Source organism: Myotis lucifugus, unplaced genomic scaffold (genome assembly GCF_000147115.1).
Source record: "Myotis lucifugus unplaced genomic scaffold, Myoluc2.0 scaffold_4, whole genome shotgun sequence".
Lineage (NCBI taxonomy): Eukaryota > Metazoa > Chordata > Mammalia > Chiroptera > Vespertilionidae > Myotis > Myotis lucifugus.
Window position 1 is genome coordinate 21,938,979 of NW_005871052.1, and position 26,082 is coordinate 21,965,060.

Genomic DNA, 26,082 nt, shown 5'->3' on the forward strand with positions numbered 1-26,082 from the left:
ATATATATATATATATACCCTCTAGAGTGAAACCTTCTTGAGCGCTTCTTTGTGTTTATTTTAGGGCTTAGTGGCACTTTGTGCATAATAGGTGCTCAATTAATATTATTACAAGAATATATTCAATGATAAAAAATGAGATATAGAAAAATCATTTCAAATTATTTTGTAATTTTATATTCCTTCCAGAATCCAAATTTCCAACATCTTAAAGTATTAATTATCTGTATAGCCTTCCCCAGTTCTGTTAACCCCATCAATGCGTTAGCCCAAGCATGACAAACTCAAAGGCTAACACAGGCGAAATAAACAAGGTTTAAGTTTTCTGTGGGCTGCAAAAAAACAAAAGCTTCAAATTTCATAGAAACGTAGGTGTATTCCGATAGACACATGCTAAATACAAAGGGCTGAAATAAATGAATAATCATTAACATAAAATAATAGAAAAATGTTAATAAAAATTTGTATTTTTTCTTGAACATTAACTTACCAGACACTGAATAACTGCACAAATTAATAAGCATAACACAAATAAATCTATTTTTCTTGTTCTCTGAAAGTGAAGTATTTCCTGTTGAGCACACCAAACAAGTCAGTACAAGACTAATGATATGGCAATTGGCTGCTAAAATATTCTCTGCTTGTATTAGTGGAGAGAAATGGTGCGCCTGTAAGTAAGGTGCATAAGGGATATGAATGCAACACGATTATAGTAATGTCATTAGCTAACATTGTAGTTCGTTATTAATAATTATGTATAACAGGATATTGTAAAAATTAAGTTATGATTTTTTTATTAAAATGTTTCTTACATACCGTTATATTGGCTGGGCTGAAAAAATATTCATTGTGGGCTGCATGCAGCCTGCGGGCCACAAGTTTGACATGCTTGCATTAGCATTCTCATTATAAAACACTAAGAATTGATCCATTACCTTGTAATGGCTTTTATGGTCTGTAGAAATGGTACAAAAACAGATACTTATCATTTTTATTTTTGTGTGAGGAGGAATTAAGAAGTTTTTATGTCTCTTATCCTGGGAATATTTTTACTTCTGGCTTTTTTATTTTTTTTTCTTAGTTCTAACATGATATAAACGATAAAAGGTTTGGATAAAATACATATATATATGCAAAGTGTCCCCTTGGGAGTTTTACCATGAGACCGGGAGTTCGATTGCTCACTATGATGTGCGCTGACCACCAGATGGTGGCACAGAACATGGCGGGCTACCAGTGGTGGCGGCAGGGTGCTGAAGGATAAAGGAAAGGAGGAGGAGGGGAGGTGGGGAGGCAGAGAGAACCACCCAGTGGCAGCGCGTGGGTGGCGAGGGAAGGAGATGGGGAGGCTGGGGAGGCGGGGAACCTGATTGGCCCTGATCACTGGCCAGGCCCAGGGACCCTACCCATGCATGAATTTTGTGCACTGTTCCTCTAGTTCAGTGATGGCGAACCTATGACACGCGTGTCAGAGGTGACATGCGAACTCATTTTTTTGGTTGATTTTTCTTTGTTAAATGGCATTTAAATATATAAAATAAATATCAAAAATATACATCTTTTAATATGGTTGCAAATATCAAAAAATTTCTATATGTGACATGGCACCAGAGTTAAGTTAGGGTTTTTCAAAATGCTGACACGCCGAGCTCAAAAGGTTCTCCATCACTGCTCTAGTTTAATATAAATCATATATGCATAAGACAAGTCTCTGACCATATTAGATAGTAAGCATTTTTATTAAACTTTAATGTAGGAAGAACAAATGAGTTGCATGGATATTTACTCTGCAAGCAGAACCCCAAGATAAGCATTATATCCAGTAATATATTTTCTTGCTTTAGGAGTTTCTATTGAGAACTAAATTGTAAAGCTTGGTATATCAGTTGAAAAAATATTGACAGACTTAAAACTTTAAAAACAAGATTTGCCCTTTATAAGAATAGCATTGAAGAAGGAGGAGCTAGATACCTCCACATTCCAATTCCTTAGCAAATCAAAAGTTCAGATTTTCTTTTATACCTGAGTATAATTGGTGTTTTAATTTAGATGTCCCTGAAAGTGGAGCCAGATATAGAGTTCTCTGTAGGTGGCTTCCACTTTTCAAAGCTCCCAGTCACCTTGGCATATTTTAGGTTTTAGGTACATTCTTAAAGCCTATATCATTTTTCTTCCTCTCAGTAATTCCTCATCATTTCTGGAGGTACAAAGGGCTCACTATTTTTGTCTTCCAGCACATTTATAGATTTTATTTACATTTTTATATATTTTTTTCATTTTCTATGAACTAGGAACAGGACAAGGAGATTGTTTTATGTTCTCAGTCTACTGTCATAAACTGAAATTGATAATTTTCACTAACCCTGTGATGGTGGACTAAAGAAGTACTAAAGTCTCTATTTTGAGTTTATTGTAATCTTTGCTATGAACTACTGGCAAAGTGGATCTCAGTTCTAGAAACTGTCCAGAGCTTACTCTTCCATATAAGAGTGTGTATTGTTTCCCTATATGCATTGTGTCCTTCTTCACTGTAATAAAATCTCTAAGTTATAGGTAGACATATATCTACCAAGGTAGAGACTACATGTCCTAGCATCCCTTGTAGCTAGATGTGCCCATGTCAGTAAATTCTGGCTAAAGAGATATAGTGGAAGCAATTATGTGTCATAAATGTTTAACTGTCAGATCTCCAGAGGAGGGGTTGAGGAAGCCCTAATTTGTAGCATTTGTTGATTTGTATGGTGTAAATACTCCCACCATGTCTGATTTCAAGATACAATGTCACTGAATAAAAATATTTTCAAGTAGCAAATGGTGCAGTAACACCATTATCTTACCTAATAATAGACAAACATGTAAATTGACCATACCTTTGCTACACTAACCAGCCAATCAGGAGAGTATGCAAATTAACCCAACAGAGATGGTGGTTAATCTGCATACGTAGGCTCCAAGCGGCAGAGTGAAGCTTGACGGCTCCGGGGTGGAGCAGCGAAGCCTGACGGAAGCCCCTGTGTGTTTATGTCTCCCGTCAGGCCCCAGCAGCCCCAAGCCCCGCCACCTCGGTGTTGGGGCTGCTGGGGGCCGGATTGGAGACACAAACACGCAGGGGAGCCTGGCACTCAGCAGCCCCAAGCCCCGCTGAGGTGGTTCTGGGGCTGCTGGGGCTTGATTGGAGACACAAACCAGCAGGCCCGGCACCCAGCAGCCCCAAGGCCCACTACCTTGGTGCTGGGGCTGCTGGGGACTGGATCAGAGACACAAACATGCAGGCCCGGCACCCAGCAGCCCCAAGCCCCCACCATCACAGTGCTGGGGCTTTCTGGGGGGATCAGAGACACAAACCCGCAGGCCTGGCACCCAGCAACCCCAGCACCCAGTATGACCTAAACCCGCCATCACAGAGCTGGGAATTCTGGGGGCAGAATTCAGAGGAAACAAACCTGCAGGCCTGGTTCTCAGCAGCCCCAAGGCCCACCACCTTGGTTCTGGGCTGCTGTGGGCCTGATAGAAGATACAAACATGCAGGGGGCCTGTACCCAGCAGCCCCAAAGGCCCACCACCTCCGCACTGGGGCTGCTGGCAGCCAGATCGGAGACACAAACATGCAGGGGGCCCTGCACCAGCAGACCCAAGGCCAGCCACCAAGGTGCTGGGGCTGCTGGAGACCGGATAAGAGTCACAAACACACAAGAAGGCCCTGCACCCAGCAGACCCAAGGCCGGCCACCAAGGTGCTGGTGCTGCTGGAGACCGGATAAGAGACACAAACACACAAGAAGGCCCTGCACCCAGCAGACCCAAGCCCCGCCACCACGGTGCTGGGGCTGCTAGGGGCAGGATCAAAGACACAAACCCACAGCCCCAGCACCCAGCAGCCTCAATCCCCACCATAGTGGTGCTGGGGCTGCTGGGGGGATCAGAGACACAAACCCGAAGGACTGGCACCCAGCAGCCCCAGCACCCAGCAGACCCAAACCCTGCCACCATGGCGCTGGGGCTGCTGGGGGCCAGATCAGAGATACAAACCTGCAGGGGGGGCCTTAACCCAGCAGCACCAAGCCCCGCCACCACAGTGCTGGGGCTGCTGGGGGCAGGATTGGAGACATAAACCCTGCAAGCCCTGCACAGGACTGGTGCTCTGCTCCAGGCGAAGTGCTTTACCTCCGACCCCACTCTCCCTGGGAGTCCAGCGCGGTGGGCGCTATCCCTGGGAACCCGGAAATCTGTCTCTGGGGCGACTGCGCAGCAGCCACGCCTGGCAAGCCACGGAGAGGGTGACCTACCCATGTGGATGGGTACACTGGTGCCATAGTTGAAGTCATCCTTGATGTAGAAATGGGGGTAGTGGGGATCAGAGTGGGCCAGGTTGTCAATGGAACCCCAGCTCCCCACCGAATGACTAGAGCACAGGGTCCTCAGTCACTTCCTGAGCAGCAGTCAGCCCCGACCGGGGATCAAACCTGAAACCTAAGTAGGTGCCCTGGCAGAATGGAACCCAAACCTTTGCTGTGGCAGAGGAGCTCCCACCCACAGCAGGGGCCAGGGCACCAGAGGGTTTTTGTTGAGGCATCCTGACAGGTAGCCCCCAGCACAGTGGGTTAGAACCTCCTCCTGATTCAGCAAGGTTGGATCCTGGTCAGGGCACAGACAAGAAGCAACCAAAGAGAGCATAATAAGCGGAACAACACACTGGTGTTTCTCTTGCTCCCTTCCTCTCTCTAAAATAATCAATCAATAAAAATTAAAATAAAAAATAAACCCTCTGGCTTGCAGAGTTGCTAAAAAAGTTAGAAAGTGAAGTCCCATCCCTTCCTGCTCATTCAACAAATACTTCATATGCTCCTTCAATAATCACACTGGGGATGGGTGTTTGTTGGTTTGTTTGTTTTGGTTAATCCTCACCTGAGAACATTTTTGCATTGATTTTTTTTTTCCAGAGAGTAGAAGGGAGGGAGAAAGAAACTAATGTGAGAGACATCAATTGGTTGCCGCTTGCTGAATCCCCGACCAGGGCCCGGATTGAGCCTGCAACCCAGGTACGTGCCCTTGATTGGAATCCAACCCGGTACCCTTCAGTCCGCCTGCAGAAGCACTATCCACTCAACCAAACCAGCATTTTTTTTCTTTTTAAGTCCTCCCCTAAGGATATGTTTTTTTCATTGATTCTAGAGAGAGAGGAAGGGAGAGAGAAAGTTCCCCAAGCATTCTGACAGGGATGGAACCCACAACCTGTGTATGTGCCCTCACCTGGAATCGAACCCATTACCCTTTGGTGTGTGGGAGGACACTCTAACTACTGACCCACACTGACCAGGACCTGGAGGTACACTTAAAAAATTTTTTGAGATCTGCCCTGGCCAGGTGGCTCAATTGGTCAGAGTCTCAACCTGTACACCAAAGGATTCCTGTTGGATTCTAGGTTAAGGAACATACTTAGGTTTAGGTTAGATTCCAGTGGGTCAGCAGGTGCAGAGGAAGCCTACTGGTATTTCTCTGTCACATAGATGTTTCTCTCTCTAAAAATCAATTTTAAAAACATCCTTAGGTGAGAATTAAATATATATATATATATATATATATATATATATATATATATATATATGTATATAGATATTAAAAAATTTTCAGATCTAAAATTTTATTTGGTTCTTTTTAAAATTTTGTTTTTCATTTACAGTTCACATTCAATATCCTATCCTATATAATAAAACCCTCATATGCAAATTGACTGAATGGTGGAATGACTAGTGACTATGAACTGACCACCAAGGGGCAGACGCTCAACGCAGGAGCTGCCCCCTGTTGGTCAGTGTGTTCCCACAGGGGGAGTGCCACTCAGACAGAAGCGGGGTTCACAGCTGGCAAGTGCAGCTGCGGTGGCAGGAGCCTTCGCGGCAGCACTAAGGAGCAGCAAGCCGAGCAGTAGGAAGCAGCAAGCAGGTGGGCGGTAAGGAGGGAGGGGTCCCAGACTGAGAGAGGGCACAGGCCGGGCTAAGGGACCCGCCTCATCCCCAGTGCAAGAATTTCATGCACCGGGCCTCTAGTATAGTACTAGAAGCCCAGTGCATGAATTTGTGCACCAGTGGGGTTCCTCAGCCTGGCCTGTGGGGATTGGGCCGAAACTGTCCCTCCAACATCCCCCAAAGGGTCCCAGATTGCATGAGGGAGCAGGCCAGGCCGAGGGACCACACTGGTGCACGATTGGGGCCAGGGAGGGACCACGGGAGGGCTCCAGGGCATGTCTGGCCCATCTTACCCAGTCCCAATTGGCCAGATCCCAACAACAAGCTAACCTACCAGTTAGAGCATCTACCCCTGGTGGTCAGTGCACGTCATAGTGACTGGTTGAATGGTTGAGTGGTTAGAGAAACAATTAGCATATTAGGCTTTTATATATTTAAACTAGTGGCTTGATGGTCGGACATCCCTCTCGCAATCTGGGACCATTGGCACCTAACTGCTCACCTGCCTGCCTGCCTGATTGCCCCTAACTGCCTCTGCTTGCCTTCTTGATCACCCTAACTTCCCTCCCTTGATGGCCTGATGTCACCCCTAACTGCCTCTGACTGCCTGATTGCCCCAACTGCCCTCCCCTGCCTGTCTGATCTCACCCCCAACTGCCCTCTCCTGCCGGCCTGATTGTCCCTAACCCCCTGCCAGCCTGATCTTGCCCCCAACTGCCCTCCCTTGCTGGCCTGATCACCCCAACTGCCCCCAACACCATGGCTTTGTCCAGAAGGAAGTCGGACATCCGGAAGATGGCCGGTCGACCTGGTCTAATTAGCATATTACCTTTTTATTAGTATAGACAGATTATATAGGATAAGATTGCTTAAATGGGGGGGAGCCTTTTTCAGCAGGAGGATATGCTCTTGGCAGACAAAAATACATAATCCCTATATCTTGACTGATAGCCAGCCATATGCACTATACTGCCAAACCGGTCATTTTCAGCATCTCTGGGCCTATCTCTGGGCCTGATCAGAGAGGCAAGGCTGATCAACAGCTGCCCCAGGCTGAATTGCTGACCTCTTGGAGAGAGAGAGAGGCTCGGCTGCTGGCAAGGCCCGGAGAGAAAGAGAGGAGCAAGGGCTGATTGGTGCTTGACTCTCTCTCTCTCCGGGCCTTGCCAGCAGCCTGGGGCAGCTACTGATCAGCCCCTCCTCTCTCTCTATCCAAGAGGTAAGCAGGTCAGCCTGCTCACCAGTCCCCTCCCACCTGAGCCTGCTGCGCGAGCAGCCTGGTGTTCGGTCGAGCCTTTAGTCATTTTGGATGTTATGGACCCTGGCTCTTTATATATGTACTAGAAGCCTGGTGCATGAAATTCGTGCATGGGGGCGGGGGTGTCCCTCAGCCCAGCCTGCACCCTCTCCAATCTGGGACCCTGGTGGGATCGGACCTAAACGGGCAGGCGAACATCCCTCTCACAATCCAGGACTGCTAACTCCCAACCGCTCGCCTGCCTGCCTGCCTGATTGCCTCTAACCACTTCTGCCTGCCAGCCCAGTTGCCCCTAACTGTCCTCCCCTGCAGGCCTGGTCACCCTTAACTGGCCTCCCCTGCTGGCCTGGTCCCTCCCAACTGCCCTCCTCTGCAAGCCTGGTTGCCCTCAACTGCCCTTCTCTGCAAGGCTGATCCCCCCCCCCCCCAACTGCCCTCCTTTGCTGGCCTGATCACCCCCAACTGCCCTTTCTTTCAGGCCTAGTACCTCCCAACTGCCCTCCCCTGCAGGCCTGGTTGCCCCCAACTGCCCTTTCTTTCAGGCCTAGTACCTCCCAACTGCCCTCCCCTGCAGGCCTGGTTGCCCCCAACTGCCTTCCCCTGCCGGCCATCTTGTGGTGGCCATCTTGTGTCCACTTGGGTGTGGCCATCTTTGACCACATGGGGGTGGCCATCTTGTGTGTTGGCATGATGGTCAATTTGCATATTACCTCTTTACTATATAGGATAGATTCCCACGCTGCTAATAACATAGATGCAAATAACATCAATAGCATAGATAATGTAGTAAATATAGAAATAGAGTAAAATAACTAAGAAAAGACAAGCTTTAACTATTTACATTTTTGGTACAATTTGTTTAATGGTAAATTTATATTACAATCTTTTTTTAAATTAATCCTCACTGGAAGATATTTTTCCATTGATTTTTGAGAGAATAGATGGAGGGTAGGGAGAGAGAGAGAGAAACACCAATGTGAGAGAGACACATCGCAGGTGCCCCCAAGAGGGCCAGGGATTGAACCCACAACCCAGGCATGTGCCTTGACCAGGAATCAAACCCACGACACTTTGGTGGGCAGGCTGACAGTCTAGCTATTGAACAACACTGGCCAGGCCTAAATTTGTTTTGTTTTAAGCCACTAAGTTGTTTTGTTTTTTTTTAATCCTCACTTGAGGATATTTTTCCATTGATTTTTAGAGAGAGTGGAAAAGGGAGGGAAAGACAGAGAGAAATATCAACGTGAGAGAAACACATAGATTGGTTGCCTCCTGCATCATCTCCTGAACAGAGCCCAGGCTGGGGAGGAGCCTGCAACTGAGGTACATGCCCTTGACTGGAATCAAACCCGGGACTCTTCAGTTTGCAGGTCAACACTTTATCCACTGATTCAAACTAGCTAGGACTATAATAAAATCTTTAATAATGGCTGTGTTTAACAATTGGCTCACAAAATTTTTGAAAATCTGAAATCTCTGTCACATTCTTAAAAGGTAAGCTTCTTGCTTACCACTTCCCCTTTATCTGTTTTTGTAGTCCAGAACCTGGATAAGTGGTGGTGAGCCACTTTTAACCAAACATGAAGACAACATCCTTGGGGATAGTAAAATAAAAAGAGAACAAAGCTGGGTATCTTAATGATTTCTTCAGTCTACCTCCCATTCAGACTTTTCTGTGAGAGACATATGAATTGTCTACCTTTAAAAAAATCATTGTATTCTGATTTCTGTTAAAGCATTCAAACATACTAATACTGAGTTTGCTACCAGAAGCAGATCTGACATAGCAGAATCTAAAATATGTGCTACTTGCTCAACACTTTGGTCAGCAGGCAGTGAGGAAACACATAATGCAGGCTGGGTAGATGGTGAACCTTATTATGTCATAGTGAACATTTGGTAAACCTTTTTTTCAGTGCATTTGAAGAAGGCCTATTTGCCTACTGAGCTGGAAGCTCAAGGAGAAGCTACAAAAGTCACTTTGTTGGTATATCATAACTTCATTTAGCAAAGTACTGCAGTCAAGAACTAAACACAGGCAAGGAAGAGTTAACCAGTTTGAAAAAATAAGATGAAAGGGAAGATAATAAGGGATGCTTTCAACTTGTAGCCTATAGTCTAAATTGATTGAGAATTTGAAAATTTAAGGTTTTTGCAATTTTGGAAAAATCAACTGCTTCCGTGCTCCCAACACCACAGAGGTAAGTTTGTTGCTCCAAGCCTTTCTCAAGAACATCTCATATAATTGTTCTTGGCCAGGAAATAGGAATCAGACCAGCAGAAAAGTTTAGATTAAGGGCTTTATCATCTCTCCTAAGCTCACAGTTTCGGGTACCTTCAAGGTAAGCCACCATTATACTGAGGAATAAAAAATAATAATTGAGGAACAGAACAACAGTTGAGCACAGAGGTTAGTAAATAAATGAAAAGGTTGGAAAATTTAAGTACTACTGTTCCTGGTTACTTTTACATGGAACTGATTGAAAACAACTAAACTAGTAGTATTCTAATTTGTCGATGGATTTATAATGCCCAAGTCTGTTTAAAATCTAACCTCTAGTCCCTCAAATGCATACTGGCAGAAATTGGGCTATAAAAAACTGTGCAACCTATTTCAAATAGGGACCTCCAGAATAAGAGATAAGGGAGTTACTCCCAGAGTAGAACCAGTGGCACTCCACTGCCAGGGCAGGAACTTTTCACAATTGCTGGGCAGCAGAATTTGATAACTGCAATTGGCAGTGAGTGTCATGTTTTTCCCATTCTTCCCTTTTCCAGAATGGGAGCTTTAAGTGTGGTTATTATATCCCTCTTCACTATGGTATATTAGATTATGGAGCGGTTGATCATTTGTATTTAAATTTATAGATTGCCAGACCTTGAGAAGTCACATTCAAACCTGATAGAAACATGCTTCATCCAGAGATGGTAGGTTTTGAATTAGATAAAGTAACTGCATGGCAGTTTGGGTTGTTTCCCTAGGGAACGTGGTATTCATGAATACTTTGGTGACTTGGACACAGTGAACTGGACTGCAAAATGTCCTCAATATTTCTTCTTCCTCTCTTCTCCTTCTCCTTCTTCTTCTTCTTCTTCTTCTTCTTCTTCTTCTTCTTCTTCTTCTTCTTCTTCTTCTTCTTCTTCTTCTTCTTCTTCTTCTTCTTCTTCTTTTCTTCTTCTTCTTCTTCTTCTTCTTCTTCTTCTTCTTCTTCTTCTTCTTCTTCTTCTTCTTCTTTTTCTTCTTCTTCTTCTTCTTCTTCTTCTTCTTCTTCTTCTTCTTCTTCTTCTTCTTCTTCTTCTTCTTCTTCTCCTTCTTCTTCTTCCTTCTTCTCCCATTACTAACAACCTCCACTGTTAAACTGGGTAGCCAACAGCTAAAGACTGCATTTCCCAGAATTCCTGGCAGCTAAATTTGGTTATCATGCTCTGATGTGCAACTCTTGGGTCCTATCCTTAAAAAAAGATGCCTGGCCTCAAATTCATTTTCTATTGTTCCCCTGATGGATATAAGCATATGTGATGATGATGAGCTTTCTTTCACTCTGAGAATAGGAAGGATTGAAGGGTTCGCAGAGTATGAAAGCTGCAACCTGCACAGCTAGGGTTCAGGACCTGGAGAAGGGCAGTGCACAAATGAAGAGCCTAGACAAGAAATATGAATTTGGATATCATGGGGGGGGGGGGCAGGCAGAGAGCCATTCTCTAGTGGAAAGGCTTCACTGGTACCCAGGCCCCGTTAGCTTTTTACTCAATTTTAGATACACATCTTGCCCTTAGTCAGGCAGGCAATCCGGTAGCAGACAAGCTATCTTAAAGGTCGGTAAATATTAGTAAAGATTTACTTGAAGGTCAGGAAATTGCTTGAGCCACCATTGTCTTGACAGAACAATCGGTGCATAGCTTTAGCCCTTGCCAAAGCTCAAGGTTCATCGGACTTCTGGGTTCTCTGTTTGCACTTTCATGATAGTGTAGACAATGGATAGTTTCCAGCAGCAGAGCAACAGGAGGAAAGGAATATGAGTCTATTGATAATTTTGTTGATTGGGATTTCTTTATCCTTCTGTTCTATCAGTTTGGGTTTTCATATGAAAGAGAAATAAACCTTCCTTCTTGTTAAAGCCATAATTATTTATTCTCTATTAAAATAGCTGAATCAATATATATAAGTTGTGAGGATGAAAGAGGCCACATGCTAACCTGACAAGCTCAGTGAAGGCCTGCATGGCAGTCTTGCAAACTATAAGACCTAAAGTAACCACAAAGATGGTTTGAAATTAAAACTTTAACTAAAAGCAATTATGGTGGGTAGTCACCTCTTAGGCTGGTATCTTCCTGACAAGGTCAATCTTTACCTTAAGGGAGCCTATTGTCCTTTTGCATCTATGATAACATATCCTTGAAATGTCAGGGTAACTTGTAACTTCCCTTTTTCTGGACTCCTCAGGGCACAACCAAATGCCCTGGGTGTCAGGACAGATATCACACATTCCTTCATTGTTATTGTTATCATGTTAATTGTTGACTGTTAACTATCCTGTATCCACTTAAGTAAAAGAAGTATGTTTCTATCATTTTACTCTTTATCCAGTCTCAGAGGTTTCCCCACTTTGCTTTCTCCTGCCTCTCTAATCTATCACCAATGGATTTCATGTAACCCACCTATGTCTCCTCCTTTGATTATAATGTCTAAAAATAGGTGAAAAACTGCCATTCTCCAGAGCATTATCCTAATCTGTTGAGATTCTGCTTCCCAGCAATTGTCTTCACTTTGGCTCAAATAAACTCATAAAAATTCTTTAGAGGTTTGAATCTTTTTGCATTAACATTACCTTCCTTAAAATTTCAGTTTTAATGATTATAAGTATTCATGTTACTGAGACATTTTGTCGACCAATATAGTTTTTCTATTGAAAGGTCTTGTCCCTATGCAATCTCATATTCTTCTCAAAAAATGTCTTAACTAGAGGTCCAGTGCACGAATTTGTGCACAGGTGGGTCCTTCGGCCTGGCCGGTGATTGAGGCCTGCTGGCTAGGGGGAGGGACCACAGGAGGTTGGCCAGTCAGCCCCCTGATTGGGGCTTTAGGGGGGCTGGGTGGGTGGGGGTGAGGGGTGAAAGGCCACAGGCAGTTAGCCTGCGGGGGGGAGGGGCCATGGGAGATTGGCCAACTGGAGGGAGAGGCTGCAGGAGTTTGGCCGGTGGCGGGGGGTTGCGGGGGAGGCTGAGGAAGGTTGGCCAGCCAGGGGGGAAGGGCCGTGGGAGGTTGGCTGTGGGAGCACACTGACCACCAGGGGGCAGCTCCTGCATTGAGCATCTGCCTCCTGGTGGTCAGTGCAGGTCATAGCAACTGGTCAAGTGGTTGTTCTGGTCATTCCAGTTGTTCAGTCATAATGGTCACTTAAGCTTTTATATATAGAGATTGTTTGGTAAATATAGTTATAGTAAAAATTACTATTTTATATGTTGCTGAAGGTTTTCAGAGAGTATGATATCTCTGCATTTCAGTTTGGAAAGTTTCTATTGACTTATCTTTCACTCACTGATTCTTTCTTGGCTGTATCCAGGCTACTGAAAAGCCTATTAAAGGCCTTTTATTTCATTTCTTTTTCTTTCTTTTTTTTTTTTTTTTAGTCTTCAAATATTTTTTATTGGAAGGCCATGCATTGCCTTCATCCATTGTATTTCAAATCACTGTACATTTACTTTGTGAAAACACTGCCTGCATTTTCTTTCTTTTTTTTAAACGTTTTTTTTATTTTTTCCCCTTTATTGATTAAGATATTACAAATGTGTCCTTATCCTCCCAATTACTCTTATCCCCCCAATCCTGCCATCACCCTCACCCCCTGTTGTTCACATCCATCCCTTCTATATGCATGCATACAAGTCCTTTGGTTGATCTCTCCCCCTCACCCCCTCCCTCCCCTATCTTCCCTCTGAGTTTTGAGCATCTGATCAATGCTTCTCTGTCTCTACATATGTTTTTGTTCATTGGTTTATGTTGCTCATTATAATCCACAAATGAGTGAGAGCATGTGATATTTATCTTTCTCTGACTGACTTATGTCACTTAGCATAATGCTCTCCAGCTCCATCCATGCTGTTGCAAATGGTAGGAGTTCCTTACTTTTTACAGCAGCATAGTATTCCATTGTGTAGATGTACCATACCAAAGTTTTTTAATCCATTCATCTGCTGATGGGCACTTAGGCTGTTTCCAAAGCTTAGCTATTGTAAATTGTGCTTCTATGAACATAGGGGTGCATATATCCTTTCTGATTGGTGTTTCTGGTTTCTTGGGATATATTTCATTGGGTCAAATTGAAGTTCCATTTTTAGTTTTTTGAGGAAACTCCATACTGTTCTCCACAGTCGCTGCACCAGTTTGCATTCCCACCAGCAGTGAATGAGGGTTCCTTTTTCTCCGCATCCTCGCAAGCATTTGTTGTTTGTAGATTTGTTGATGATAGCCATTGTGACAGATGTGAGGTGGTACCTCATTGTCCTTTTGATTTGCATATCCAGATGATTAGTGACTTTGAGCATGTTTCATATGTCTCTCAGCCTTATGCATGCCCTCTTTCAAAAAGTGTCTATTTAGACCCTTTGCCCATTTTTTATTGGGTTGTTTATCTTCCTTTTGTTAAATTGTATGAGTTCCCTGTAAATGTTGGAGATAAAACCTTTAACAGAGATATCATTGGCAAATATGATCTTCCATGCAGTGGGTTTTCTTGTTGTTTTGTTGATGGTTTCTTTTGCAGTGCAGAAGATTTTTATTTTGATATAGTCCCATTTGTTTATTTTCCCTTTAGTTTCCACTGCCCTTGGGGCTGTGTCAGTGAAGAAATTCCTTCGGCATATATCTGAGATTTTTCTGCCTGTGGATTCCTTTAATATTTTTATGGTTTCCCATCTTATGTTTAAGTCCTTTATCCATTTTGAGTTTATTTTTGTGTATGGTGTAAGTTGGTGGTCTAGTTTCTTTTTTTTACATGTGTCTGACCAAATTTCCCAGCACCCTTTATTGAAGAGACTGTTTTGACTCCATTGTATGTTCTTGCCTCCTTTGTCAAATATTAATTAAGCATAGTGGTTTGGGTCGATTTCTGGGTTCTCTATTCTATTCCATTGGTCTATATGTCTGTTCTTGTGCCAGTACCAGGCAGTTTTGAGAACAGTGGCTTTGTAATACAGCTTTATATCTGCTATTGAGATCCCTCCTACTTTGTACTTCTTTCTAAAGATCGCAGCAGCTATTCGGGTTTTTTTTATTATTATTATTCCAGATGAATTTTTGGAGAGTTCTTTCTAGATCTGTGAAATATGCTGTTGTTATTTTAATTGCTTTGGGTAGTATGGACATTTTCATGATGTTGATTCTACCAATCCATGAACACGGTATGTTCTTCCATCTGTTTATGTCTTCCTCTATATCTTTTTTCAATGTCCTATAGTTTTCTGGGTATAGGTCTTTTACCTCCTTAGTTAAGTTTATTCCTAGGTATCTTAATTTTTTTGGTGCAATGGTAAATGTGATTGATGTTTAATTTCTCTTTCTTAAGTTCACTATTGGCATATAAAAATGCCATAGATTTCTTGGCTATAATTTTGTATCCTGCTACATTGCCCTATTCATTTATTAAGTCTAATAATTTTTTGATGGAGTCTTTAGGGTTTTCTATGTACAGTATCAAGTCATCTGCAAATAATGACAATTTTACTTTTTCCTTTCCAATTTGGATGCCTTTTATTTCTTCTTCTTGTCTGATCACTTTGGCTAGCACTTCTAGTACTATGTCGAACAGGAGTGGTGAAAGTGGGCATCCCTGTCTTGTTCCTGTTCTTAAGTGAAATGGTTTTAGTTTTTTCCATTGAGTATGATGTTGGCTGTAAGTTTTTCATATAAAGCTTTTATTATGTTGAGGTATGATCCCTCTATTCCCACTTTGCTGAGCCTTTTTGTCAGAAAAGGGTGTTGGAGTTTGTCAAATGCCTTTTCTGCATCAATCAATATGATTATGTGATTTTTGTCTCTCAATTTGTTTATGTGATGTATCACGTTTATTGATTTGCGAATATTGTACCAGCCTTGCATTTCTGGAATAAATCCCACTAGGTCATGGTGTATGATCTTTCTATTGTAATGCTGGATCTAGTTTGCTAGAATTTTGTTGAGGATTTTGGCATCTATGTTCATCAGGGATATTGGCCTGTAATTCTTTCTTTGTGGTGTCTTTATCTGGTTTTGGGATTAAGGTAATGCTGGCTTCATAGAAAGAACTTGGAAGTGTTCCTTCCTCTTGAATTTTTTGGAATAGTCTGAGAAGGACTTAGTTCTTCTTTGAATGTTCGGTAAAACTCCCCCGTGAAGCCATCTGGTCCAGGGCTTTTGTTTGCTGGAAGCTTTTTGATTACTGTTTCAATTTCATCAGTAGTTATTGGCCCATTCAGGTTTTTTCATTCTTCCTGATTGAGTTTTGGAAGCTTGTATTTTTCTAGGAATGTGTCTATTTCGTCAAGGTTGTCCAGTTTGTTGGAGTAGAGTTGTTCATAGTGTTTTTTGACAACCCTTTGTATATCTGTAGGGTCAGTTGTTACTTCACCTCTTTCATTTCTGATTTTGTTTAGTTGGGTCCTCTCTCTCTGTTTCTTGGTGAGCCTGGCTAGAGATTCATCAATCTTGTTAATCCTTTCAAAGAACTAGCTCTTGGTTCCATTGATCTTTTGTATTTTTTTTTTTTTTGGTCTCTATGTCATTTGTTTCTGCTCTGATCTTTATTATTTCCTTGCTTCTGGATGCTGTGGGCTTTTCTTGTTGCTCTCTTTCTAACTCTTTGAGTTGTATGGTTAAATCATTTATTATCAGTTTTCCTTGTTTTTTGAGGTAGGCCTGTAGAGCTATGAACTTCCCTCTGAGGACTGCTTTCATTGTGTCTCATAGATTTTGAATTGTTGTGTTTTCATTGTCATTTGTTTCCAGGATGCTTTTTATTAGTTCCTTGATTTCTCTGATAACCCAGTCACTGTTTAATAGCATGATATTTAGCCTCCAAGTGTTTTTTTCAATGTTTTTATTGTAGTTGATTTCTGGTTTTATGCCATTGTGATCTGAGAAGATGCTTGTTATGATTTATATTCTCTTGAATTTGAAGAGACTTTGCCTGTGTCCTAATATATGGTCTATCTTTGAAAATGTCCCATGTGCACTGGAGAAGAATGTATATTCTGTAGCTTTGGGGTGAAATATTCTGAAGATGTCAATTAAGTCCATCTGATCTGGTGAGACATTTAGGATTGCTGTTTCTTTGCTGATTTTTGTTTAGAAGATTTATCCAGTGGTGTCAGTGGGGTATTAAAGTCCCCTACTATGACTGTATTGCTATCGATCTCTCCCTTGATATCTTCCAGAAGTCGTTTTATGTATTTGGGTGCTCCTATATTGGGTGCATATATGTTTAGCAGAGTTATATCTTCTTGTTGAATTGCTCCCTTTAGTATTATGTAGTGGCCTTCCTTATCTCTTGTTATGGCCTTTACTTTGAAGTTTATTTTGTCAGATATAAGCATCGCAACCCCAGCTTTTTTCTCATTTCCATTTGCCTGAAAAAAAATTTTTCATCCCTTCACTCTCAGTCTGTGTGAATCCTTTGTTCTGAGGTGGGTCTCTTGCATACAGCAAATATGTAAGTCATGTTTTTTTTAGCCATTCAGCTACCCTGTGTCTTTTGATTGGAGCATTTAATCCATTTACATTTAATGTTATTATTGAAAAGTACTTGTTTGTGGCCATTTTTATTCTTAATGTTTGTGTTTCTTCTTGTCTTTCTCTTTCTTCTTTTTACAGCAGTCTCTTTAGCATTTCTTGCATTGCTGACTTGGTGGTAATAAACTCTCTTAGCCCTTTTTTGTCTGTGCAGCTCCTGATTCCACCTTCAATTTTGAATGATAGCCTTGCTGGGTATAGTATTCTTGGATTCATTGCCTTGCTTTGCATCACTTTGTACATTTCATTCCATTCCCTTCTTTCCTGGTGTGTTTCTGTTGAGAAGTCAGCTGATATTCTAATAGGAGATACCTTGTAGGTAACTTTCTGTCTCTCTCTGGCAGCCTTTAAGATTCTTAATTTGTTGTTGGTGTTTGCCCATTTAATTATGTTTTGTCTTGGTGTTGGTCTTTTGGGGTTCATCTTGTTTGGCACTCTGTGTGCTTCTTGCACTTGCATAGTTTTTTTCTTGTCAGTATCAGGGAAGTTTTCTGTCAGTATTTCTTCAAACAGGTTTTCTATTCCTTGCTTCTCCTCCTCTCCTTCTGGGATCCCTATTAAGCGAATGTTTCATTTTGCATTGTCCCAAAGCTCCCTTAGGCTCTCCTCTTGCTTTTTAAGTTTTTTTTTTCCAGTTGCTCCTGTGTTTGTGTGTTTTTTCCTACCTTGTCTTCTAATTCGCTGATGCGGTCCTCAGCTTCTTCTAGTCTGCTGTTTAAGCCTTCCATTGTGTTCTTTATTGCAGCTATGTCGTTCTTCATTTCCTCTTGGTTCCTTTTCATGTTGGTGACATTCTCATTCAGATCATTATAATTCTCATTGAGTTGTATGTATTTGTCATCCAGCCATTTGAGCATCCTTATAACCATTACTCTTGAATTCTTTCTCTGATAAGTTAGTAACCTCAATTTCATTTAACTCCCTTTCTGGTGATTCCTCCTTTTCTCTCCTGTGTGGATTGCTTTTTTGTCTTCCCATGTTTTGCTGTAATGTTTTAATTGTAGCTCCAATTCCTTTGCTACCCAGTTTCTTTTGGGTATGGTGCTACTGGTGTGACCTCTCAGGTCTCCTGGGCTTGGTAGTCTAGTGTAGCTCCTTACTTGAGCTATTTGGGTTCTCTTGATGTGGGCCTGTGAGCTGGAAAGGTGCCACTTAGGTGTCTAGAAGTCAGCAGCCATGGAGGGGGTGTCTCAATTTTTGCTGTCTTGTGCCCTTAGTTGAAATCACGCATGCCCAGCAGGAACTCACAATGGCACCCAGGAATCGTCTGTTGGGGTGGTGGGACTCCAGAGCCCTGCATCTGGAAAGGCGTGACTGTGGTGTCCAGAGGTCCAGAGTTCTGTAGTTGTGGGGTGGGCAGACTCAGCTTTTGCTGCTGCCTCCGTGGTTGGATACACATGATCCCAGCAGCAGTTTACAGGGGCACCTGTAGTGTGTTTGCCAGCAGGGTGTACTGACACACTCTGAAGGGCCCTGTCACTGAAGCCACTGGATTGCAGTGTCTGTGGGCAGGTATCCCAGAAGAGAGAATTCTGCGTTTCTACAGCCCAGCAGTGCCCCCCTCTTTGTTTAAGTGTGTGTCCATTGGGGCTCACATCAGCACCCCAGGGCTGCCTATGAAGTCGTGGTCTTGGGAGACCTGCACACTGGAAAAGCATGCAACTGTAGTGTCCAGAGTTCTGCAGCTGTGTGGTGGGGAAACTCAGCTTTTGCTGATGCACCTGTGGTGGATAGGTGCGCGTTCCCAGTGGTGGTACACAGAAGCACCCGCAGTGAGTTTGCTAGCGCAGGTGCACTGAAGCACTCTGAAGGACCCTGGAATGCTTAATCAGGGTGTCTTTGGGCAGGTATCCAGGATGGGTGAATTCAGAATTTCTACTGCCCAGGGGAGTGCGTCCCTATTAGTCCAAGATTGGACACAGCAGAGGCTCACTGTGGATTCCCAAAGTGTCCTGTGGATAGATGGGCTCAGGGGGAGTGAGCAACTGTGACAGTGCAGTTCGCTGGCACTGAGCTCTGATGCACTCTGAGGGGCCCTTGCGCTGAAGGGCCCTGGCGCTGAAATTGTGCATCTGGGTGTGTGGGGGCAGTTATTCAGGCAAAAGGAATTCAGAATTTCTACTGGGGGGCATTGCGCCTGTGTCTGTACAAAATCACACCCAATTTTGGCTCACAGTGACTCCTAAGAGAAGTCTATGGAGTGGTGTGCCTTGGAGACCTGCGTGCTGGAGACATGAGAATGCGATGTTGGATATTTGCCACTGGATAGGGGGAGGCTGCACTTACTGCTGCGGGCGCGGTGCACCTTTGGAGGTGGAGATCCCAGGGTCTGCGAGTCTGCGGGTGGGCAGAAGGATTTTGGCTGGAGTGGCTGCTCGGTTGCGGGCAGTGTCCAAGGCCTGTCTGGGTGGTGGTGCTGATGAGTTCCTAGAAGAGGCCGCTCTCCCCTTTAAGATGGCATGGTCTCCGTGCCGAGTCTGGCAGACCAGGGAGTGTCCTCAGCGGTGGTAGTCTCTCCCTGTCCCAGAGAGCCTGGTCTGCCAGCCTCTACTGCTCCTGCGGGATTTTACTGTCCCTCCCTCACTCACACACATACCACACACATCCACACACTCTCCTTTCATCCCCTCACTCACTTTCTATCCCTCAGCTCTGCCCTGCCAGCCACCATCTTTTTTTTTCTGCCTGAATTTTCTAGTACAAAAAAACCCTAAAAATTGCTTCAGGAATGTAGAGAAATATCCAAACTTAAATAGCGAAAAAGTGCACCATAATTACTGCTGCACTGCAGTTATTTCTGCATTTTCCATGTTTCTTAAATAACTATCTTGTCTGCTAACACACAATATAAACAGCAATTATGAAAAACAGACATTTACATATACTTCTAATGTCTTATTGAGAATATCCTGTTGGCATTGGATAATCAATCATAGGTGCAGCTGCAGTAGCAGGATATGCATATGTCTGTTGGTTCATACCATTGTGCATATTTGGAACATTACTTCCATATTGCTGAGTGCTATCATAACCATTCTGGTAAGTCCCTGTTGGATTACCAGTCCTAAAACTAGTCTGTATACCAGCAGACACAAAATTACTTCCAAAGCTCCCATTGGTGTAATTTGTAGCACTGTAAACACCATTCTGGGTCTTTGCCCCCAAATCTCTCTTAAGCAGACTAGAGTAACCTCTGTCATAATTTTCCCTGTCTCTAAAGGTATTAAATCCACCCCTTTTGCCTGAAGAGTATCTGTCCCGATGGTCATCCTTCATGCCTCCTCTATCCCTGGAACGACCTGAACCTCGGTCTTCAACCAACTGAAGCAACTTGGGATTAATTGCTTGATTAGCTTCATGAAGCACAGAGATAAGGTCACTCACTTGCTTTATATTATTAGGTGTAAAGAAAGTGTATGCTGTGCCTGTTTTGGTACTGCGAGCAGTTCTTCCAATTCAATGAATATAATCATCTGAGGAGTTAGGGTAGTCATAATTGATGACAAATTTCACATCTTCCACATCTAGCCCTCTGGAAGCCACATCTGTAGCAATCGGAATAGGAGCGTTTCCATGTTTGAATTCATTTAGAACCCAATCACGTTCCTGTTCACTCTTGTCACCATGAATACCCATGGCAGGCCACCCGTCTCTCCTCATTTTTCTAATAAGTTCATCACATCTTCTTTTGGTTTCAACAAAGACAATGGTTTTATTCTTCTTCTCACTCATGATCTCTTCCATCAGACGAATAAGTTTTTCACCCTTTTCTACATCATGACACACATCCACAGTCTGAAGAATGTTGTGGTTTGCACTCAGTTCCAGTACACCAATGTTTATATGAATACTAGAAGCCCATTGCACGAAGATTTGTGCAGTAGGCATTCCTTCCCCTGGCTGCCGGTACCGGTTTTCCTCCAGCACCCGGGACCCAGGCCTTTGGTCCAGCCACAGCAGAGAAGCCAAGCCTCGAGGCTAGACTTTTTGCCTCCGGCTGCAGCGAGGCTTCGAGGCTAAGATTTTCTGCTGTGGCCGCAGTGAGGCTTAACTTCTCCACTGCGGCCACAGGGGAGAAACCAAGCCTCTTCAGCCTTCACTCTTCACTCTGGCTGGAGCCTTCAGTTTTCGCTCTGCGCCTGTGTATGCAAATTAACGGCCATCTTTGTTGGGTTAATTTGCATAGTCATCCTGATTGGCTGGTGGGCATAGTGGAGTGACACCAATTTGCATGTTTCTCTTTTATTAGTGTAGATAGTCTTTCAGGAAATCTTCAGCAAGTTGTCTTACTTCTTTTGGCCAAGTTGCACTCCACATTAGGGTTTGCCTGTCAGGTCTTATCTGATCCACGATCTTTCTTATTTGGGGTTCGAAGCCCATATCAAGCATCTATCTGCTTCATTAAGGACAAGGTAGGTGGTTCCTCTCAGTTTTGTTTTTTCACACTCTAAAAAGTCAATCAGTCTTCCAGGTGTTGCAATACAGATTTCCACACCTCTCTCCAAATCTCGTATTTGTGTTCCCTTGGGAGCACCACCATAGATGCTAGTAGACTTCAATCAGCATGCTCTACAGTATTCAGCAACCACTTGCTGCACCTGCTGGGCCAGTTCCTAAGTTGGTGCCAGCACCAAGAAAATAGGCCCATCACCTCTCTCTAGGAAAGGCTGATGATTGATGTGGACAATAGAAGGCAGCAAATAAGACAATGTTTTCACAGATCCAGTCTGTGCTACTCCAATCATATCCAATCCACTTAGGGCAACTGGCCATCCCTGAGCTTGAAAAGCAGTGGGTTCAGTAAAGTTCTGTCTTGCAATCACATCCATGATGTTTGCAGGGAAGTTTGCTTCATAAAAATTCAGAACTGGCTTTGGGCAGTTGTGTCCTCTAACTGTAATTTCCTTGCTTATTCTGTATGTCTCTACCTCTTGCACTGTGCACCTGGCCAAATCAGGGTGTTCTTGGTAAAAATTCTTCTCAAATTTGGGCAGCTCATCAAAATTCCACTTCTTTTTAACTAGTTTCTCCCCAGGGTTTCTAAACTTCTTTCCTGATAGAGGCCCTGCCTTACTTCCCCCAACTCGAGGTGCACCAAACCCTCAATCCCGGCCGCAGTCTTTGTGTGTGTGTGTGTGTGTGTGTGTGTGTGTGTGTGTGTGTTTGTTTTGTTTTGTTTTGTTTTGTTTTTCTTTTTTTTTATTCTTTAAAAAAAATATTATAATAAGTATTACAAAGGGTATTACATATGTGTCCTTCCCCCACCCCCCGCCCTTGACAATCCTCTGGCCTCCCTTACCCCCCAGTGTCTTATGTCCATTAGTTATGCTTATATGCAAGCATGCAAGTCCTTCGGTTGATCTCTTACCCCCCCTCCCTCCTGCCCCTCAACCCTCCCTGGCCTTCCCGCTGCAGTTTGACAATCTGTTTGAGGCACCTCTGCCTCTGTATCTATTATTGTTCAAAAGTTTGTAATGGTCTTTATTATCCATGAATGAGTGAGATCATGTGGTATTTTTCCTTCTTTGACTGGCTTATTTCACTTAGCATAATGCTCTCCAGTTCCATCCATGCTGTTGCAAATGGTAAGAGTTCCTTGTTTTTTACAGCAGCATAGTATTCCATCATGTAGATGTACCACAGTTTTCTAATCCATTCATCTACTGATGGGCACTTTGGCTGTTTCCAGATCTTAGCTATGGTGAATTGTGCTGCTATGAACATATGGGTGCACATATCCTTTCTGATTGGTGTTTCTGGTTTCTTGGGATATATTCCTAGAAGTGGGATCACAGGGTCAAATGGGAGTTCCATTTCCAGCTTTTTGAGGAAACTCCATACTGTCTTCCATAGTGGCTGCACCAGTCTGCATTCCCACCAGCAGTGCACAAGTGTTCCTTTTTCTCCACATCCTCTCCAGCACTTGTCGTTTGTTGATTTGTTGATGATAGCCATTCTGACAGGTGTGAGATGGTACCTCATTGTTGTTTTGATTTGCATCTCTCGGATGATTAGTGACTTTGAGCATGTTTTCATATGTCTCTTGGCTTTCTGAATGTCCTCTTTTGAAAGGTGTCTATTTAGATCCTTTGCCCATTTTTTGATTGGATTGTTTATCTTCTTTTTGTTAAGTTGTATGAGTTCCCTATAAATTTTGGAGATTAGGCCCTTATCAGATATGACGTTGGCAAATATGTTTTCCCATGAGGTGGGTTTTCTTGTTGTTTTGTTGATGGTTTCTTTTGCTGTGCAGAAGATATTTATTTTGATGTAGTCCCATTTGTTCATTTTCTCTTTAGTTTCAAGTGCCCTAGGAGCTGTATCAGTGAAGAAATTGCTTCTGCATATGTCTGAGATTTTGTTGCCTTTGGATTCTTCTAGAATTTTTATGGTTTCCTGTCGTACATTTAAGTCCTTTATCCATTTTGAGTTTATTCTTGTGTATGGTGTAAGTTGGTGGTCTAGTTTCATTTTCTTGCATGTATCCTTCCAATTTTCCCAACACCATTTATTGAAGAGACTATCTGGGCTCCATTGTATGTTCTTGCCTCCTTTGTCAAATATTAATTGAGCATATTGATTCGGGCTAATTTCTGGACTCTCTATTCTATTCCACTGATCTATATGTCTGTTCTTGTGCCAGTACCAGGCAGTTTTGAGAACAGTGGCTTTGTAATACAGCTTGATATCTGGCATTGAGATCCTACCTACTTTGTTCTTTCTCAGGATCGCTGCAGCTATTCGGGGTCTTTTTTTATTCCAGATGAATTTTTGGAGAGTTCGTTCTAGATCTTTGAAGTAGGCCCGGCCGCAGTCTTGGTCACTCGAATAGCCCGACATGGCGACAATGATTGTGGTTAGTGGGGAACGAAGTGGAGAGAATCAGGTGCGATGAGTCGCTGGTGGAGGCTTTGGCGATAGCGAAGCCTTGTGGGGGTGGCAGCAGCAGAGGGACGGCGATGATAGGAGCTGGAGCTGCTCACCTACAGGCTGGTGGAAATGAATGAGGTCTTTTTTTTTCATTTCTGTTACGGTGTTTATTTTTTTTCTAGCTTTTAAAAAACTCTTTCTTAGACTTTCCACCTCTCCACTGAAATTACACATTTGCTGTTGCATGTTGTCTACTTTATCCATTCCTTAACATATTAATCATAGTTATTTTAAACTGAATGCCTGGACTTTCAAAAATCTGGTTCTGATCTTTGTTTTGTCTCCTCAGGTTATGATTTTTATTGTCTTTTAAAATAACTTGAATTTTTGTTAAAGCCAGACATGATATATCAGATACTAGAAACTGTGGTAAATAGGCCTTTAGTAAGATGGATTCATGCACATTGAAAGGAAATTAATTAGAAGAAATATTTTAATATCGCTATTTGCCCTTTCTCTACAATAGAAGTGTCAAAACCAAATTCACGATCGACAATGACAGATCAAAACACACACGTGCGATTGGTGCCAGTAAGAGCTTTATATGTATCATGCATGCATGAGTCAACTAAGGCTTTTATATATATATAGAATAAACTTGCTTAATTAGACCTGCTTTCTGATTTAGCTAAACTTTTTCCAGCCCAGTGAAGCACCCCTACTTCTCTTTCAAGTAGTTGTCAGCAACACAGCAGTAAATATCAACACAAAGTAGATTGTAATTGTAGATCACACAGGAAGAACAAAGAGTAAAATATTTAGCTGTAGCAGTGTTTGACTTTATTCTGTGCAGTGAGAAAACCTGAAGTCATTTTCAAGTTCCACCATTTCTTACTTCTTTTCAGTCGGGTTAAGTTTCTAAACTTTCTAAATCTCCATTTTCCGGCTAATGAAAAGAAAGTAGGATTCTACCAAGTCTCCTATATACCTACTCCAGGACTTTTCTGAGGATCAAATGAGATGAGGCACAGGAAAACACCTCACAAACATTTGATTAAAGTGTAAAATTTTTGCACCTGGCTATAAAGCAAGTTGTGTTCCTGGGCTGAAGAAGCTCCAAGGAGACTAGTCTCTAGGGAGAGGAAGCCAGGCATTGCTACATGACGTCATTACCCGGCACCTACAGTGACTGTTTCTGGGCTGGCCTGTGGGCCGCATTTTGCACCATGGGGGGCTGCGATTTGGTGGGGTGTTGCTCTGGGGTGGTGGCAGGGCCTGTGTCCCACTTGGGGGAAGCTGAGTGTCGGTTGTCAGTGCCAGGTCTGCGGTGCCATTTCTTTGTAAATGGTCAGTGTGCGTCACAGCAGCTCCTGTGTTGAGTGTCTGCCCCCTAGTGGTCAGTGTGCATCATAGTGACTGGTCGGGCAGTTGGAGGGACACCTAGCATATTAGCCTTTTATATATATACTAGAGGCCCGGTGCACAAAAATTTGTGCACTCGAGGGGGGGGGGTCCCTCAGCCCAGCCTATGCCCTCTTTCAGTCTGGGACCCCTCAGAGGATGTCCACCTGCTGGCTTAGGCCCACTTCCTGGGGGATCAGGCCCAAGCTGGCAGTCAGACATTCCTCTGGCAGCAGGCAAGCCTCGGGGGATGTTCACTTACCAGCAAGGAGCAGACCTAAGCTGCAGTTGGACATCCCTTAGTGCTGCTGAGGAAGCGGGAGAGACTCCCCGCCACCACCGCTGTGCTGGCAGCTGTCAGCCTGGCTTGTGGCTGAGCAGAGCTCCCCCTGTGGGAGCACACTGACCACCAGGGGACAGCTCCTGCATTGAGCATCTGCCCCCCTGGTGGTCAGTGTGTGTCATAGTGACCAGTTATTCCCAGTCATTCTGCTGTTAGGGTCAATTTGCATATTACCCTTTTATTATATAGGATAGAGGCCTGGTGCATGGGTAGGGGCCGGCTGGTTTGTCCTGAAGGGTGTCCCGGATCAGGGTGGGGGTCCCGCTGGGATGCCTGGCCAGCCTGGGTGAAGGGCTGATGGCTGTTTGCAGGATGGTCAAATCTCCCTAGTGGGGACCCTCACCCCATGGAGGTTTGGCCAGCCTGGGTGAGGGGCTGATAGCTGTTTTCAGGCTGGTCACACCCCCTTTAGGGTGAGGGGACCCACTGGGGTGCCTGGCCAGCCTGGGTGAGGGGCTGATGGCTGTTTTCAGGCTGGC

The 26,082-nt window shown here is 43.6% G+C and overlaps 1 pseudogene; it reads right to left on the reverse strand.

Annotated features, from left to right (window-relative positions):
- Positions 1-19,715: 19,715 nt before the first annotated feature.
- Positions 19,716-26,082, reverse strand: part of LOC102436407 — an 84,077-nt pseudogene continuing 77,710 nt past the window's right edge.